The 19,478-nt window shown below is 45.6% G+C and overlaps 1 protein-coding gene across 1 annotated transcript in view; it reads right to left on the bottom strand.

The window, feature by feature from the left end:
- Positions 1-19,478, bottom strand: part of plxnb2b (plexin b2b) — a 116,254-nt gene that overhangs the window by 82,951 nt on the left and 13,825 nt on the right. The window contains 1 exon segment of the mRNA XM_018675978.2: positions 9,522-9,708. The gene's annotated coding sequence lies outside the window, so the exon portion shown is untranslated.

The raw sequence follows: 19,478 nt of genomic DNA, 5'->3' as shown, positions 1-19,478 counted from the left end.
AAGTATTTTATGCCTTTATAATATGACTGACAGTAGAGAGAAAATGAGGGCAGAGAGACGACAAACAACATGCAACAAAGATCCCCAGCTGGACCTGAACCGAGGATGTTGCGGTTCATGGTCAGTGCCTTAAACCTCTTGGCCACCAGAGCGCCTGAAACTTTGCTATTTTAATTCTTGTATGACTGCTCCTGTTTATACACCAGAAAACAGTGATGCATTGAGAAGTTTGGAATATTTTGTTAAATGACAAAAAAATTATGGGTGGGATGGAGGGGGTAAATCAGGCTTATATTCATTAAGCTATTGCATCAGCACTGACACCATAATATCACACTGGCACTGGTTCCAACACCTTTAGGAAGGGCTAAAACAATGCTTTTTACAAGGTACTCCACACAAACAGCTTGTAGCCTGGAGTCTCTGCTTTTGTGTGTCATAAAATCCTGCATTAACATACACATGAACCAGATTGTCCTGGTGCTAGTAGACTAGACATTCAGTCATTAGGATTTTTGTCATTGTAAATTGTGATGCACGATTAGAACATGTGGGTTAGCATTTCCATTTGGTAATGCCATTACTGGAGCAAAAGCTTCATTAGCATTACCGCATGTAATAACCTCGACAAGGGATTTCCTAACCCAGATTTCAACCACACCCAACCCAGGCATGTTGGCTTGGCATTCGCCCTATTGGCAGATAAACAACACATCTGCCTCCCTGTTCCGAGAGTTGTACATATATATTGTATGAACCACTGGAGAAAAGACAGGTTTGTTTATGCCCTTGTGTGTGTTTGTGTGGGAGAGCAGTGTATAATATAGTGTGTATGATAAAATTTAATTCCATGTACGACTGCGTGTAGGAAGTGAGGCTCCAGATTGGCAGTAACTGGCAACGGAGCAACTCTTGGTCTTGCAGCAAATTCTAGCAGGCGTGTGCCAATCCTACCTCACACAGCAGTACACCACAGGGGGCTGAACATTTCTACCCTGCGATCCAATTAATTTCATCGCACGCCACACATTTCGACATGCTAGGAGCGTAAAGGAGAGGAAGTGGAGGTTTTGAGGAAGGAGTGGAGGTGAGCTGTGAGGCAAGTGGGAATAACTGAGAAAGAGGAAGTGGAAGGATGAGCCAAGAATGAAGAATCTTAGAATTTCCCGTATCTTGCATTTGAGTTTCTGCACAGGGAGAAGAAAATGCAATTACACGTGCCCTCTCAGCCTTTTCAGGCAAGTGCGGTATGTAGAAGTGAGGGGGTAGTGGGGGAGGTTGTGCCCTGTGGCGGCCAGCACTCCCATACTCTATGCTAATAGATGCTTGTTCTGCATTCTAACAGGCATTTGGTGGCACGGCTCTGAGTGGGGAGCAGCGGAGGGTGAGTGCAGACCATCAGCAATGTAAAAGGGGGGGCGGGTCTGTCGCCTCGTGTCTCAGGAGATAGTAGGAATAATGAAAAACTCTGCTGGGACTTCAAAGCAAACGGCTGGTCATTTCCTGTGGTGATGGCTGATACCGGCCTACATGTTCAGGCAACAAGCACGCACACACTTAAGTCACACAGGAAAAAGCCTGGCCCATGAACACCACTTCCTTTGATGGTATAGCAGAGCCAAGAAGAAGGAGGAACAAGTCTTTGGACGTGGAACAGATTTGAAAAGCCTTTGTGTGTGGCTGGCGGAACCATCTAAGTGCTTTAGCCACAGCCCCAGGGGTCAAGACTTACGCAATGTGGGTGCAATGCCAGAAACCAGATGGTGATGTTAACACTTACATTTTTACAGGGTTTTCAAATTTAAAACTGGCAACATGTCACAGTAGGTTCAAAACAATATAACACTGTAGGTGTCATAGGGTAATCACACAGGTAATTTTCTAAACAGTACACCTTGACTTGGCAGATATATTGCCTCTATTGAAGGAAAAGTACAGGTATAATTAATAAATCTGTTTAAACATCTATCAGGAAAAAGGTCTATTAGGTCACTTGTTTGACATCTCAATTCATCTGCTCCACTGCCCCTCATTTCTGTCAAAATCCTTTTCAATGGCTTTTGCATTCAGTAGATTTCCTGAAAAATATCAAGCCACTGCTCTTTTGTAGGGAGTCAACTTTGCACTAACTTCTAATTATAGGTTTTTTCCTCTTGCTACAGAAAATATTTTAGTCAATTGTCCGTCCCTTGTTTGTGTAATCTCTTCAGCGCTCCCATAATACACGAGAGAGGAACTGTTGGGACTGGCATTTCCAGTATTGTCTTTTATGATTTACACTGTTGGCTGTTAAATTTCAGAAAATATAAATAAATATAACTTTAGCTTCCAGTTTGATTGTTGAGTGGCTTTTGATTTATAGTGTTGTTCTTATGTTCTTCCAGCAGAACTGTTTCTATACTTGTTATCGAGTTAGTGGTAGTACTTTGTGGTGCGCACATTGTGTACCATTCTCCCTCTGAGCTTAACACAAGATGCAAAAACAAAACAAAGAAAAAAAACACTGAAGCATTCGCAAAAAGATTAAGGAAACAGTCTTAAAATTGCTGAGGGAGATGTGCGTTTTGCTCATCTGACCGTCAGTACGGCCTCTCGTGTACAAACAAAACAATCTGAGTGTTCATCTATGAGGGGAAGGGAGGGGTCGCATGATATGCAAACATGAAGAAGCCAGCGGTGGCCATTTCTGGCCGATCCCATTTCTTATCATATCATCTGGTTCTGTTATGAAAGCCAGACTGCCCTGCAGGCTTCTCCTGATTCTATGCATCTGTCTGAGTATGCACCAAGAAGCACACTCTTGCATGTCTCTGAGTCTTATGTTGGGTAAAAAAATCACTGAGAGCACGCGTTGCAAGATGGAGTGAACAAAAAGGCACATCTGGTTCCATTCAGGATGCCTGACATTCTTCGCCTGCTTGGTTCAGATTACTTCCCGAGCCCCCATGCTGGCTGTGCGGGACAGCAGATAAACTATGCCGCTCAACACAATGCCTGGCCTATTCAACACGCAACCAGAGGGGTGTCGATTGGCGAGGGGATAGAGGTGAGGCCGAGTTTACAGGCGGGGTCTCAGTGTAGATGCTCCTAAAGTGGGAGACTCCTGAGAAGCTAGGTATGCTAATTTACTGTTTCTCCCCTGCTGCACACCCCTCCTTACAGTGTGTCAAGCAGGAGTGGGTCCTAAGGGAAGTGCACAGGTAAAGGTTCTGCCAGAAGGAACAGCACCTTAATATGATCCTAACACTTCCCATAGATAACCACCGGGGAAAGCTCGTGCAGCACAGGGTCAGCTCTGCAGAGACCCAGACCAGAGAGACAGAGATATAAGGTCAGGAGACTAAAAACCTTGAGAGCATTGGTTAAGGCTGTGCTGCAGCATATGTGGGCCTAGAGAGGAGAGCAAGAGAATGGTTATATTTTCAAATGTTCACAGTTTGATATCAGACAAAAGTATAAACCATGCTTGTTGTTTTGTTGCAAGAGCTTTTATGTGCTGCTCTAAAGAACAAGATGATTTCTATTCCAAAAAGAAAACATCTATGCGCCTTGGGATCAGTTTGCTCCACGCAGCAATCTAACTATAATTCCTGAACGTCACCTTTCCTTTACATTTCAGAACGCACCCCCCTCCCGTCCAATTCCCCCACCCTATTCTCTTATCTCCAAGGTTTGACAGAGTGATGTCTTCAGCCAAAATCACCTCGTCTACTCCGGTTCCCCAGGAGATGGAGTGCCAGTGATGTAGACGATTCAATCAGTGAGAAGTGAAAGAGCAGATCACAGACAATACGCCGCGGCCCCATTACCCCCAGTCCTCGGTTACCGCTAGCGACGCTTAGCTCGGGCCCCCACCTAATGGGCCATAATATCATTTTACGCCATGTTCCAGCTCTTTATACTAGCTCTAAACATAACTCTGTCGCCAAGGCACAATAAAAACAGATATATTTCTTTATTACTCCTCACGAAGCATATCACCAGATCTGAGCACCCCTACAAAGGAAACTAATATCTACAGGAACCCGCTCTTTTCCTTGGCTCATTTAGAGCAGACGCACAGTTGTTATTACATTGAGCTGCACTCTGCCGGCCTCACCTCCCCATGCCGTTCACTCAGAGTGTAATGGATGTTTTATTATAATCAAATGAATACAATATCTTCACCATAAATAGCCTACTTAAAAAGCCATTTTCTCTGCCTTGCAATATGTTTGAATGTCCATCACAGCCTCAAGCAACAAGGTGCCGACATGTTTAATTCAGAGCCGATGCAATTTGCGTGTTGTATGCTACTGTATAGGTGAAAACAGCGACTTGTCTTCCCTTTGCTCACCCTCACGTCCTCAAGCTGCCCCCTTCCAGTCTCCCAATAATCACACTCCACACTATCTTGCATAAAGTCATGCCAGTCTCTGGCAGGTTCATTACTTTGCATGATAGCAGGAAGGGGAAATGTCACCTGGTACTCTGCTTTTGAGGCCATTCACTCTCTCCATCTCACAGGGCAAATGCTGCGCTTGTAAGTCTTGAGTCAGATGAACCACAATTTCACTCCAGCGAGAGCAAGTTATTATCTGCAACTAGGAATCATCCCCTACACAGGGCATACAGTGCCATTGTCCTCTACCACTATATATCATCTGGTCTGACCAGCCTATTTACACTATGGGAATCTGACAAGAGATGAGCGAACATTCAGGCATGAGCATGTGTGTTAGTGTGTATGTTTGTGTGTGTGGGGGGATGTGTGTGTGGTAAGATGGAGCAGAGGGGGAGTTGGGGAATCCAATCTCTCACACAGAGGAGCAGAGACAGGCGGGCAGATATGCTCCAGGCCCAGAATAACCCCGACGGTATCCATGAATGAAATGACAGGATTACAGGGGTATTAGAAAACCTGCTGAGATGGTTGATAATGCTGTTTATGGTTGGGCGTCACACCGCCAGCAGCAAAAGAGTCAAACTGTTTGACTAATGAAAATATGGACAAGCTCTTCACATAGTACCATATACCAAGCAGAACATTCAAGGCCATCACTGTAATCCAGGAGAGACACCTCCTTGTTTACACTGATGGTTTGGTTTTAGCTACATGACAGACATTAACACAAATACTTAAAGATTTATGTCTTTGGCATTATTGTGGCTGAACCTCTTAAAAGTGGGGACAGTAAACATAAGCCCCACCATCCTGGTTAAGAATGGGATTATTGTTGTGTCAACAACCCCCATAGATAATAGTAATTACTGCCCTTGCTGCAGCAGCATCAGACTGAGGCAACTTCTCTAGCTGACAGCTTGGTCCTAATTACCAAGAACCACCAATTACTGGCTCCATTTCATTATTTATATTGCTCAGCACACCCAAATAAAAGAGACTTCAGTGACTCTGAGCAGTCACATCTCTGGCAGCTGCAGAAGAGCATCCAGAGGACCTGCTGAATCATTCTCTTATAGTTTTTTTCTTGACAATATATCAGTCAGCATGCAAACACAACATTGTTAGTGTGAAAAAGAAACTGAGTAAAAATAGAAAAATGTAGTCAATAGAGGGCTGACTTTACTTCCTCTTTGCCAGCCACAGGAAGTAATTTAACTGCAAGGGAAGTCCATTATCATCTTTTCTTTACCCCCTTGCTCCTGCTTGTTTATCTGCCAACAAAGTTGCAGAATCAATCTAAAACATCAGCCCTGGAGCTTTTTAACTACTAAAACAGTTTGCATGTTGTATCCACATTTATATTTCATTCATTCCACTGTGAGCTCTGTGTTAGAATAATAGACTTGTCTGCTGGCATGTGAAAGAAGACAAGAAAAAACATAAAAACACAGCTCTTTATCTGGTGAGTGTATTCAACCGTCCCCACACACACACACACTGAGTTCCGCAGATGTTTGCCATCACCTTCTGCTGCCAAGCGGCGTCCAGTGATGGCTGAGAGGAGGGGAGTGGGGACTCGGGGCGGGGGTGTGAAATTCTACTATTCCTGCTCCAGTGAATTCTGCAGAAACTTGGCAGATCATTGTGGAGATTTGTATGTCTGTGGATTTGACATGAAACTGTTTAAGGGGCTCGTCTGGAGTCTGTCTCTCAACGTGCCTCCCCTTAAAGTGGGCCTGGCTGTTTAGCTTATGTTCCCATAAAGCCTGCTGGCCACATCTCTCAGCCCCCGAGGGTGCAGATGGCCGATTAACTCAGCAGACAGGTCTTATACCATCATGTGAAAGATAACCATTGCAAAACTTTGTTGCTTCAAAAAAGTATGCCTCTGAGTAAAGTAAAGCCCATAATCCTCAAATAGTGAAACCAAACAAAAAGCATCTGCAGCGTCTATAGAGATTTCTGCAATCGTACACCTTGTTGATTAACAAAATCTCTTTTTCTACTGATGATTCATTGCAAATTCAAACAGCAGCTCATGCTCAGCAAGCTATAAACCATGTAAAGCTATCATATTTAAAAAGGACAAGCAGTCTCAAAAACACGATTAGTTATGTACAAAAGGAATCTACCGTGGTGATGCAAAGCGCTTAGCATTTAGATGACAGTTGCGCAGGGCAGGCCTTGTTTGCAGGGGCTGGAGTGGAGCAGTATATGTGGCCCGGAGGCCGGATCTGTTCCAACTGTGCCCTGGCAAGAAAACGTTCAGCCCAGTCAGCCTCGACAGCTTGGATATTCACAGGGGGCGTTAGAAAAATGGAGGGCTGCAGCACCGTGTTGGAGTAGGGGGGAGCTCAGAGGAGGCGAGGAAGGGGTGATGAGTCAGGAACAAGGTGTTTTATATTATTTTGGTACCGCAAGGACGTGGCATTTGCAGTGTTTCGATTAGAAAACCAAACGTAGGCTAGCGACGAGGGCCTTGTGTCTGTTTTGGCCTGCGGTGATAAAGTTTAGCATCTGGCAGGTATGTCTTAAGGGTGCTAGCAGCATTTTTAACCACTCTTACACATTCTGAGGGTGTTAGATTATGTGGGCACTGCAATACCTTGCTTTGGTTATGATGAATTTTTAAAGCCAGGAATTAAATTATAAATTTATCAATGCAGAGAAAACTAACAGAACTCTGACTCTGTGGTTCATGAGGAAAAAAAACAAACAAACACAGCAAGATTAGCGTGCGTTTTTCCCCACTATGACTTTATGACTTTAGATTACATGAGACATTTGACAAACCATTGTGACAATTTCAAAGTTTAGAATGATCACTTTGATTTAACGTGACAAATGAATTATTCACTCTCGTCTCTGGGGATGCATAGTTAAATTCTGAGTCATTCTGAATATCATAGAAAGGACTTTTGATGTTGGACAGCTTTCTCCTCACTTTATTAACCTGAACTAACTTCAAAAGTGCCAATGAGGGTATCGCCATCAGCAATATTCTAAACAAATGTGGAGCCTCTTTCAAAAACAGTGTTTTCTATGAGCCCCCTCTTCAAAATATTATGTGTCAAAAGTATTACTATCCATTAAATGGTCTTGTTTACCTAGTTTTGCTATATCATTTTAAGAAACACATTTAAAAAGGTAAATTAGAGGAGTATCTCAGACAAGAATAAGACTGCATAACTATATAGGTGACTGAACTGATTAACGTTCAAACGATCTAAAAGTAACGCAGCAGATAAAAAGGTCAGAGTCTCACAAGGGAAAAGAAAACTATAGGCCCCATACTCCATCTTAAGAAAGGACAACGAAAAACAAGAGAAAACAAGAAACAAACAACAAAAAAAGTGTTTGCTCTTGTGCATCCTAATTCATTCATCCCAGAGTACCTCTTTGCTCCTGGGTTGTGCCAAAGCAAAGCCTCATGGGAGAAATGATTGACACCTCCTAATCCTTATGGATACCAAAAAGCATGTCATTACCATGACATTTACACCATCTTTTGGGATGTGAGATGAAGCATGGGAACAACAAAGGGATAAAAAACTGAACAAAACTCCAAAAGTAAGAAGTGTGAATTTTTAATGTGCTGTGTTTTGGGTCACAAGAGGAGCTTAAGTACTTTGAGCAAAAGCAGCTCTCCACCCAAGTTCAATTAATTCAGCACAGCCAGAACAACCACCTGGGGTAGCCTACATTTCAAATGAGCCATATTTTGTTTATCTTTAACACCAGCGGGCAGGCTGGCAGGCATGCAGCACTGGAGGAAATGTGATGGAAAAGTGGAGCACAAGAGTTATGACCTAAGCAAACAGCTGATTATGGAGAAGATGAGTGAGAAAAGGAGTTGTTTGTCAAGCTAAGCCCTCCACAGATGAACGAGTGTAGCACACTAAGAAACCAGCAAGTCTTGAGGCTTTGTGGCAGCTTTAGGTTTTTAAGTACACAGTTTAGGAGGAAGTGATGAACAGTAAGTAAGCGAAAACACAGTCTCATGTGCAGTTACATGTTAATATTTCTCACCTTTTCATTCAGCACATCGACTCAGTGAGTCATGGTGACTGTAGATTTTCCACTCGAGTCAAGTATGAACAGAAGAAGATTTTACAGCTGTCTGTATAAAACTATAATAGCAGCAGTTAATTGCTGGGGATCTTCATTTAATGAGCATCAGAACAAATTTAATGACTTGCAGCTCTTAATAAACAAGCACAGAAACCTACTGGTGGGCAAATATAGTTTTGACAGAATATAACTTATCCTAACTCGTAGGCTAAGACTTGACTTATAATTGGACCATTGTTTTCTGACACACAAACACACAGTGTTGACCATTTACTAGCCAACTATGTTCCACTTCTGTGAGCACAATAGCAAAAAGTGTTTTCATCTGTGTACTGTGGCACTTGGGGGCTGGACTTTGCCAGAGTACCTCCCAGGTGAGACGGTCAACTATCTGCTGGGTAGCAGAGCTGCTGCCTCACTCCCTTCTCTCTCCTCTGAACACCATATCTGCTCAGTCCTTTCCCTTGAGCTCACTATCGCCCCGCTACCTCTACTCTCATACTGACAGCCAAACAATGGGAGCCAGGACTGCCTTAACGAGTAAAAACCGGAGGCTCGACTAATTAGAGACACCCCCACACCCCCGCACCATCGCCTCCAACCCCTCCTGTTAACTCAGAACACTGCGATATGGCTTGGCCAGGGCTGGGACTGTTGGACCCATCGTGAGAGAAATAGGCTGCAAGTTGTTTTTTTTCTGGCTGCTGGCCAATGGGGGACCGTGGTAATTGCCCAAATCCCACTGTGGCAAGTGAGGAGAAAAGAGTGTGAGGGTGGCACAAGCCAAAGAAAGTGAGAAAATGCTGGGACCAAGTGTGGGAATGAAAGTCTAGCAATAGAAAATGATACAGACAGGGAAAGAGGAGACATAGGAGCTTGGAAAAATGAGACACAAAAGATAAATGTTTAGAGGAAAAAAACATGGTACGACATGCAGGAGAGGTGATTCAGATAAAAGTCTGAGCCTGAGGACTCTCCGTTGCGTGAAAATAATACAAGAAAAAAGAAAAGTGGACAAAGTATTGGGAGTGTAAGTGAAAATAGAATGACCTCGGGTGCTACTCACTAGAGAGAGGCAGACAAGGGTGCAGTGAGCGTCTTGGCTGTTGGAGTGGAACCGAGCAGGGTGCAGCGGCGGCTGCACAGTGGGTCCTCACTGGACACTTCAATCACAGGCAGCCAGAGCCCCGGGCAAACTTGGCCAATTAGCCGCACACTGCCGCTGACCCCCAGCTTCATTAAGGGCCTGGGCTCTGGATAAGGGGAGAGAGGAGAGGAGTGGATTAGGGGGAGAGAGAGTAAACCATCAGCATTGGCCAGTTTTGAGAAGACACACACATGCATTTGCACGGACACACGCACTAGAGGTGAAGCTCAAGGTTATAGATAAACACAATCAACCGTGAGAGCACACTACACCACACATGAACACACTGGCCAAATCACACTCCCACCTCCCTGTGGGTTTACACCCACAGCAAAGGTGGGGGTGGGGGGTGGGGGGTTAGAGTCGTAGAGGCCAGAGGGCAAAGCTCCCCCTCTCTCTCACACCGCTGCACTGACAGCAACAGGTGTGGTGGCCGGCAGACATGCAATTACCAGGCTGAGAATCTGCTCTTTGTGACAGAGACAACGGCAGATCAGAGGGAAGATCAGAGTGAGAGGGGGAGAGGAGAGGAGAGAAGAGAAGCAAAGAGGGAGGAGAGGTGAGAGATGTGGAGGAAGAGAGGGAGATACAGACTACTGAAAGTCCCTGGAGGGGAGAAAGAGAGAGAGGGAGAGAGATTTCCAGTCGGCTCTTTTCATCGCAAATCCCTTGCCGGCAGAGCGCAGGCGTGCAGAACGAGAAAACAGATCAAAAACCAACAGATACATTAGCTATGACACACCTGTTGTTCTGCAGTAGAAATACAAATTTACATGCTTTGGTGGTCTAGAGAGACCTCACATACATGTGTGCACAACAATGAGACAAAGATGAGAGCGAACTGACAGCATCTCATTTCAAATCAGATTGGGCGGGGCTGTTTGAGGTGCTTTGGGACAGGTTATGCTCAATGAGCCCTGACAGCAAGACTGTTTTGGTGTATGCATGTGTGTGTGTCTGCATTACAAGTGTGTATATCCACATGGGAACTCTGCTTGCATCAGCCTAGCGATGGAAACCTCAGCGGAGCTCGAGAGTGGGGGTAGCAGCTTCATACACACACTCCCTCATTTTCTCTGCTCTCCTTCTCCGATTACGGGCCTTCGATCAGGCTAAAGTAATGTTTGTGCGCTTTGCCGCCAGTGTAGCAATAACCGCTGTCAGAAACCTTGCATGCTTGGGTGGAGAAGAGATACTGGCCCTTTATTTAAAACAAGCCAAGGATAAAAGATCAATGGTCCAATTCAGGCCATGAATTGGAGGGAAAAGTTCACAAACATACTGGGAGATTATGAGAGGGAGATATATGTGTGGAGAGGGGGGAGCGGAGAGTGAGGGGGCATCTAGCTCATCTGGGTGCTAGTGGCTTATTGATCGGTGAAGACACACAGCTCCCAGCCATTCATCACAGGCCACTCAGGCCCTTAGATAACTCCTATGATAGTGCCCTGCTGCTGAGCAGCTGCAACTGGCCACATCCATTATCCTTCAAAGTAAGCCCCCTAGCCTGGGAACAGGCATGGTGGGGCTGCTGGGTGACAGGATGGAGGGAGGGCTAGAATGGAAATGGAAACAACTGGACCTGTGGTTAAGGAGCCTGTGGCTGAGGATAGCATACACAAAGGCAGGAGCTTGGGGTGAAGGGCTGGGGCTTTATGAAAAATGTTGCTCTGACAGCCACAACAGAGATGAGAAACTGTCATTTGTCGTTTGCGCCAGTATGAGGGGAAAAAAAAAGTGACCGTACTATTATTTCCATTTCTTGGCTAAACAGTATTAGCGAAGCTGTTTTATAGCCGATAGCACACAAACCATTCGAGCGACAGGCAGCGCTGAAAACTGCTGAGTGGCTCTGTATGTATGTGTGTGTGTGTGTGTGTGTGAAGAGAATTCCCAGATTGAGCAGGTGGGGATCAGCCATAATGAGGCATGCAGGGAGAGAAGAGAAGGAGGGGGGTCGGAGAGAGGGCAAAAAAAAGAAGGGGAGGCCAAAGAGTGAGGGAGGACGACAGAGTGAGAGTGATGGAGACGGGCTCAGAGCCAGAGACGAGGCCCCAAAAGAGCAATTACAGGAGCTCCAGAGAAGGTGTGGGCCCAGCCCCCAGGCATAGTTTCAAACAGCACAAAGCCCTGCCAGACATGCACTCACTCACACACACACACACATACACACACACTAGGCCTTAATCTAACACAAACATCTGACAAGCACAAGACAGAAATGGAGAAAATAAGAGAAGATGGTGACTGAAACTGAAAATGGGAAGGAAACAATCCCAAGACAGGAATATTTTTAAACAGGGGTCATCTCAGCCTAAAACATTACCATGATATACTCCCCCACAGGTTTTCACTGCAACATTCTGTTCTGGTCGAAACCTGTTCCCTTAACAGCATGGCCTGAAACAAAAGCTAAAACTCCAGGGCTGAGGTCAGTGCGCGCAAAACTTTCAAGTCGATTGTGCTCCGTGTGGTGAGTGCTAAACAACACTGAGAAGTCTGGACAGCCTCGCTCCATGGTGCCTGTCACAAATACAACTTCAAAATGGTTTCTGAAGGCAACCGTTTCTGCACCCCCCCCAACACCCCAACTCAACCCATCACCACCACCCTCCACCACTTAAAGAACAACAGACAGGAAAGAACAAGCAAGAATCATAGCAAAAAGAAAGAGAGAGATGTGCAAACAGATAAGGGGGAGGGGGAAATTAAATTAAGAGAAAAGTTCTTGCGCACCGGTATGCACCATTGATTTCCTATTCTCTTGGAAACATTTAATGAGCTTAAATAGGAGCCTCGTTTGACACTGCCATAGTGACTCGGAGGAGCCTCCCAGTGAGAGGAAATCGTTCAGCGGCTGTGACGGCTACCGGAGGGGGTTGGAAGATGGAGAGAAGATAGGGAAGGAAGAGGAGGGAGGGAGGGATGGGGAAGAGTGAAAGTTTTAATGCCAAAGCAAGAGACGTGTGCAAGACAGATGTTGGCTTATGCTCGGGAAATGGTCCATGGGTAGCATTACTTGCCTACTTCTCAATGAGGAGGAAAAAAGCATGAAGGATGAAGGAGATTATGGGAAGAGAGGCAGATGAAGGAGGAGGAGAGTACAGGTGGTCTACATTTAGCCAAGCTGCCTAGTTATGTGGGTGCTTACCACTCACAACAGGCACTCATAATAACCCAACAATGTCCAAACTGATTGACAGCTACTGCTCTACTGCAGCGTTTCACCTCATTACTTCCTGGATGACCTCCCTATGAGGCATTCAACAGATGCCTATTGCTTGGCGGCCATCTTGTTTTTCTATCCTATCTGCTCTCTTTTCTCCCTCTATCGGCAGGAGAACTATTGTCACTTCAGAGAGCAAAGTCCAGAGGCGCTTCGCTGCTCTCCGCCACTGATGAGGACCCCACTGGGAACCATCGGCAGCCGCTTTATGAAGCTGTCTGGCAGACTGAATGGACTCAGCGTCACACCACCTTTTGCAGGCAATCATGATAATAAGAGTGTGGAGTCAGGCATGGCTGTACACTGGCACCACAGGGGGAGCTTCCCTTCACCGACTGTTGGGTGTGGTGGTGTGTGTGAGAGGGACGCATATGTGAGTGTGTTTAGGGCCGGAAAATAAACTGACTTCATTGACTTTACTCGAAGCGCACTTTTTAACAGTTCTCTGAACCCAAACTAATTAAACTGAGAAAAGCTACGACTAATGACACCAAAACAGATCTTAACCCAAACAAAATCCTCACAGTGCAGTCCAGAAAGTTCAGAGTCATACTGTAAATACCCAAGGCAAACATATCAGAAGACGCCACAACACAGCAAACATGCAAAATAGTTATATACAGTAAATCATCATGTTAAAGATAAGTGATTTTTAACAGTTCAAACAAGCTGAAGACATAGTTTTTGGTCTTTGCAATTGCAACTGTCTGTACAAAAAGCTGATTAATCGCAACAAAGATAAATTATTTGTTGCATCCCAAAGTATAGATTTTAAGAGATATAGTCCAGCCCTACAGTTTATGTTTGCATAAATGCAAAAAAGAAACCATGCTTTACATATGTTTAGGAGAACTGTGTATTAGTGTACTACTGCTGGGTACACAACAGATTCTAAGATGTGATGACCAGCTGGTAATGACTGAGTGCAGACATGTGCTTATGTGTGTGTAAACATGCTAATACATGTGTGCATGTGTAATTGCTGATGGGAAGGATAACCAGACCATAAATATTTCAGGCCCATGTGTGAATGCTTTCAACCCAGTCAAACATGTTTTCTGGTTTAGAGCAGTTTTGAGATTCTGCCTGTGTCTGGTTCTTATATTAGCAGGTCAGAAAGGAGTTCTTCAGTTCCTGACCCCCCCCCACAAAAAAAAAAAAAAAAAACTCTGGCTCAGCTGCAGGAAGAGCGGCTGGCTTGTACCACCTTTGAGTATCTATCCAGACAGATGCATAGTAAGCAGTGCTGCAGCCAGTGTGGGTGTTTGGCACAACTGGCAGCAATGCTGAGGCCATATTTCGCTGGGCTTTCATGTATGACTTGCAGTTGTGCTGAAAAAGATTTTTTTTTCTTTTGAAAATGAATCTTGGGTTGAAACAATCATGTGACCCTCTGGTGATTAATTACGGTGAAAGAAAAACAGCCCACATGAGAGTGCCCTTCTTCCTCCTGAAGAATTCCAGCAGATACACAATGGCATGTACTCCCACACATACACAACAAGGAGAGGAACTGGAAGTGACTAACAGTAGCATAAGGACAACTTGAGATAGGCGTAGTGCTGAAAGTGTCCCCAGCTGTGATTTCCACCATTTTTGCTAAACATAGTGCCAGCTTGAAACAATTTTTCACTGGAAACTGTCTTTGCTCTCCACAAGAATCTATAGGCCATCATCTATATGACATTGTGGACCATTCTCTAAATCATTTACACTAGCCTATATATAGCCTGTGGAAAAAAGGTCATTATTGAAACAGAAAGCTATATTTCATAATTGCACCACCACGCTTCCATCCCCTCAGTGAAATTGGCTCTCCAGAATATATTCTCTCTCACTCTTTTCCATCTCTCTTTATCTCCCTCTCTTGTCTGTTTGAGAGGGCGATTTTGACAGGCTGACTGTCTCTCCTGATGCAATAACCACCCTCCATTTGTATCTGAGGAGAGTGCATTAACTAGACAGCGTAATCAGCCCGCACAGGAAAGGCAGCAAGCCTCACCAACAGACTGCTTTTTACCACTCTAAGCTATAACAGCTCGTCATTAGGCCACAATTAGCGCAGCTCAGTCTGGGAAAAATAACCCCTCAAAGACCTTTAGCCGGCAGAGCGGATGCGAGAAACAAGAAGACTTTTGCCAAAGTCCATTGTTGCACTACATACTCAGCAGAAGTAATCTCATTTGATCCCACTTCACGGTGAAGGCAATACAGTAGAAGATTTATTTATAAAAAAAAAAAAAAAAAAAAAAAAAGTGACTTGACTTGGGACTTGGGACAATGCCAGAATCCAAACTGATACCACTGGCATGTTACATTAGAAGATTTCCTGGTGAGGACTCTGACGAAAAAAGGCTTATCGCCAGGCACTTCAGACAGTGCATAATTCATCTCAAAAGGCAGCAGGCAAAAACAAAAAAAAAAAAAACACACATCCGTAAGTGCTGCCTTATCATAAGTGTGTACGTACTTTCCAAAACAGGGAGATGAGTTTTGTTGAAGTACCCCTGCGGGGATGGTGCACTTCAGGTGAATGTGCTCATCCAGCGAAGGATGCAGTGAGCACAAGTCTGCGAAAGCTAAGTTCAGTACGTACAAACACATTCCCTCCCTCAGGGCTTTGGAACAATAAAGAGAAATGCGTGTCCCTGTGGTCATTTGTGGCATGCTGGCAGTGGGCAGACACAGATAAGAGTTTGGATTGGAGGAGGCTGACACGCTGTGATTATCTCCCGCTGCTGGAATTGACCGTCCATCAATCCAGAAGGCCAAGAGGACCGGGGCCGGCCGACTCAATTGTTGCCTCAGACGAGATTTTTATGATTCAATGACCTCGGAAAAAATGAGAAAATGTGTCAAGTGTTTCAAACGTGCTGTCACACTAGCGCACTCATGCATTATGATTCAGATTCACAAATACTCATGAAGAGACAGGAAAGTGCTGCAGTCTCAGAGGTACGATAACTAGCTCATATGTTCTCACACTAAGTCTTAACACACACACACGCCCACATTCAGAGACTACCACCTGATTTTCCAGGGCTCCCTCTCAAGATCCAGTCTGCCTTCCTGGCTCTCTCACCACCTTCCCCCTCACCTCATGCTGCGTGTTCTGGACCTGAAACTATGTCCCTACACCGTAGCAAGCCACAGGAGAGATTGAGGAAGGGAAGGAGTGAGGAGAGAGGGAGATAGAGAAAGAGAGTGTGTGTGTGTCAAGAAGCACATTCTTTCTGCTGAGCGCCATCTGGAAGTGGAAAGGTAGATAAACAATGACGTGAGCCGCATCCCATTTCTTTCCTAAAGCCTGAGCAGACACACACCCTCGCCACAATGCCTGAGCGCCATCGCCACCGATCCTGTGCCGTGTGCCAAGCATTGTCAGGGATTGGGTCTTATCAATCGTTGGCCAGATACTGAGCAGAAGCGTGAGGCAAACAAAGGGAAGGGGAGAGAACAAAAATGGAGGGGAGCTGCAGGCGACAATGAGAAACACAAATGAGATGATGGCTGGGAGCCACCCGTCCACGCGGCCCGGGCCGACTCTATTTAATCTGGTCAAGTCTGCCCCAAAATCAAAGCAATCTCCTCCAGTGAGCTGACAGAGGAGGGAATCAGACGGCCAATCCCACCCAAAAAGGAAGTTGCTGTGGAATTGAATGAGGAGATATGGGGCTATGCAGCATTGTGCTAGGCATGCAGACTATTACGGCTGGGGAACTCTGCTTTATTTAAAAAAGTCCATTTGCATTCACTCAGCTTGCAAGAGGAGCTTGGGGGCAACGTTAGCTGCTGCTCCTGCTGCTTTTGAATTCCTCACCACATTTTTTAGGCCCTTCTGGCATGTAATATATTACAGTGGTAGTAGAAATCTTTATTATCCCTTATGGGGAAATTGCCCTTGTAGTAAGTCAGAGATAATAACAAAAACAATATCCACACAATACAAAAGCACAGAAGTTGAAGACTGATGAAGAGCAACAGCTGGAGCAACAGCCGGAGGGATGCTCCCTGTGGGTACTGCACCTCTTAGGGCCACCCTGTCCTGAAAGAGTGCTTAGCTAGACCTGAGTAAGACTAGAGTGAGACATACAAAGGCCAGAGTGGGGATGACATGAAGAAATAGGGCCAAAATGAAGCGACATTGACAGCTATCCCTCGGGCAGCAAGAGGAGCTGCACCTGTGTGCACCTCGGCTCTGCTCAGTTTAGTTTCTTTCTCCTCAGACTCCCCGCCCACTCACACACACACAGCGGTCTCCTCAGCTCTGGCACCGGCGGAACAACAGGAGGGAGGGATCAGGTGGCTGGGGCAAGCAGACGGAAAAAGAAGGATTGGGGAGGGGGTTGACAAATGAGTCTCGTCAGGTAAGATCCACAGATGTGAAGGGATGGAGGGGAAGAAGAGGGAGAGGATAGGTTAAGGGAGGGGAGAGTGTCTGTCAGCTCATATTGGTTCATCAGCGAAAATCTCCTGCCCTGATTAGAAACCACTGCAGTCAGGAGAGGGGGAAAGACACAGACACTTTGAAGGAGGAGGCATTTAGAGTGGGTCCTCGTGCTCCTGTGGACCGCTTACTGATTCTGATTGAGGAGACAACGAAACATAGCCTCTGTCTCTCTGCCTGGGATACTTCTCACAGCAATGGCTCTGATCAAAAAGAGCAGGGGGGACAAGGCAGAGGAAGAGCCCAGGAAGCACTCAAGGGCTTGGAAATTTGGGTCAGACGCATGACATATTAATACAATGACTGACGAAAAAAGAAAGTGAGAAGAGAGGAAAGGGAGAGAAAAATGAAAGGAGAGGACTGACAGGGAGCCAAAATATTCGCAGCAGAGAGAATTTGTGCTTCAACATGCCCCAGCATGCCAGGGAAACAGAAACTTCTTTGCAACTGGGCTTCAGAAAATAAAAAGAGCATAATCACTTTAAAGTGATTTTGAATGAATGTGCGATCCTTCAGCTGTATTCAGACCTTGATAAATTCCTACTGTCTAGGCTGGTATTAAACACCAGAGAGACTGGTTGGTCCCTGTGCCAGGCAAAACTAATTAAAGCCAGGCAGATGTGTCTGGACAGTGGTGTGCCACACATACGCACTGAACGTTACACACTTGTTCACTTGTAGGCACGCTTATACTCATGCATGAGCACGCTCACACAACCTCTAAATGGGCTGTTAACCATGTCCACGGTGCAATCAGTACCAGCTGATGAGCTGTCACTATACTAACTAGACCAGGTGAGCACACACACAAAAAAACTGCACCTCAGATTCAATTTCTAACTTCGGTGTGTTTGACTTAGGAAACTTTTTGTCAGCCAGCAGCCAAAGAGAGAGAAAAACGCCTTTCCCCCTGGTGCCTTATTATCCTCGCCAATACCAGGCAACACGCTTCTTTTCTGTATTCCCTACCTTCTCTCCTGCAGGTGATGATGAGAGTTAGAGCTAACAGCAACCAATTAATCTTTCATGGTGCACGTGTTCTTGCTTTTGTTAGGTCTGCTCCGTGAAATTGTATGAGACTGCAGCTGTACAATAGAGGGCTGGTGACGCTTTCATCCTCCTCTTCTTCCTCCTCTCCACTTTTCATTCTCATATTTTGTGAGCAAACAGCTGGGCTTTTTTTGCAAAAGCTATCATTACAGCAGCCTACAGGCCTGAGAGCTGCACTCCAAATCGCTGATGGAAGCCCAGCTAGCCGAGTCAGAGCTGGAGATGAGATTGCATTGGGGATGTGAGTACTGGGGTTGGGGAGAGAGGAGTTGGGGGGTGGGAGGGCAGCTATAAAATGACAAACACACAGAAAATCTGTGCTCGCACACATGTACAGAAGCGCATGACATGAGGCAATACAAGCACCCGTGTTTTATCTTCATTTAGGCTGTCGGTCTCATCGCCTTGTAATCACACCGATCTCAGGTCACATACACACACCAGCAGCTCTCTCACAGTCTCTCAAAGACACATACACGCAGTGGTGACTAATCACCCATCTGGAACAGCCATTCCCAGGTCTGGATGACAAAGCGCCCATGCCCACAAATATAGGCTAATGCCCTTCTCAACAAAAGGCTTAGGCTGCATTACAACCAAACAGACAGGTCTAGAGAGGGGGAGGAGGGGGTGGCTTATGACCTGGCTCAGACAAGCATGGACAAGGGAGGAAGCAAATGACATCAAAGATAAGGGTGATGTACTTAGGCTAGCTGCTAGTGGAGCTGACAAGTCTGTACGTGCACTTGATTTCAATAGCAGCTCCCCGAGTCAAGGGCAGGGAGAGGGCAGAGCCAAAACAGTAGGAAAAGCCATTTCAATGTGACTAGGCTAGTTTATGAAGTGAAAAATCCGGTGTGGCTTACCCAGAGGGCTTTGCTGAAACCCTCTTGTCGCTAAATATTAGCGTGTTAGCAGTGGCAGGTGCTAGCCACCCCCTCTCAGAGCAGTCCATGGGGTAGGGCTTATCCTCCAAATGCCTCAACCACTGTGGAAAATAGTTTCCCTGAGTAAAAGCTGGCAGCTGGCTGGCATGATCCAGGTAAGTCTCCTAGTGGTGAGAGGGGCCTGATGCAACCAAAGCCAGGTTCAGAATGTGGGATAAGGTTGGATCAGAGCCAGGAGCCATTAGCAAGCAGTGTGTCTGACACAA

This window comes from Lates calcarifer, linkage group LG10 (genome assembly GCF_001640805.2).
Source record: "Lates calcarifer isolate ASB-BC8 linkage group LG10, TLL_Latcal_v3, whole genome shotgun sequence".
Taxonomy (NCBI): Eukaryota; Metazoa; Chordata; class Actinopteri; family Centropomidae; genus Lates; species Lates calcarifer.
This window is presented reverse-complemented; position numbering and strand designations above follow the sequence as displayed.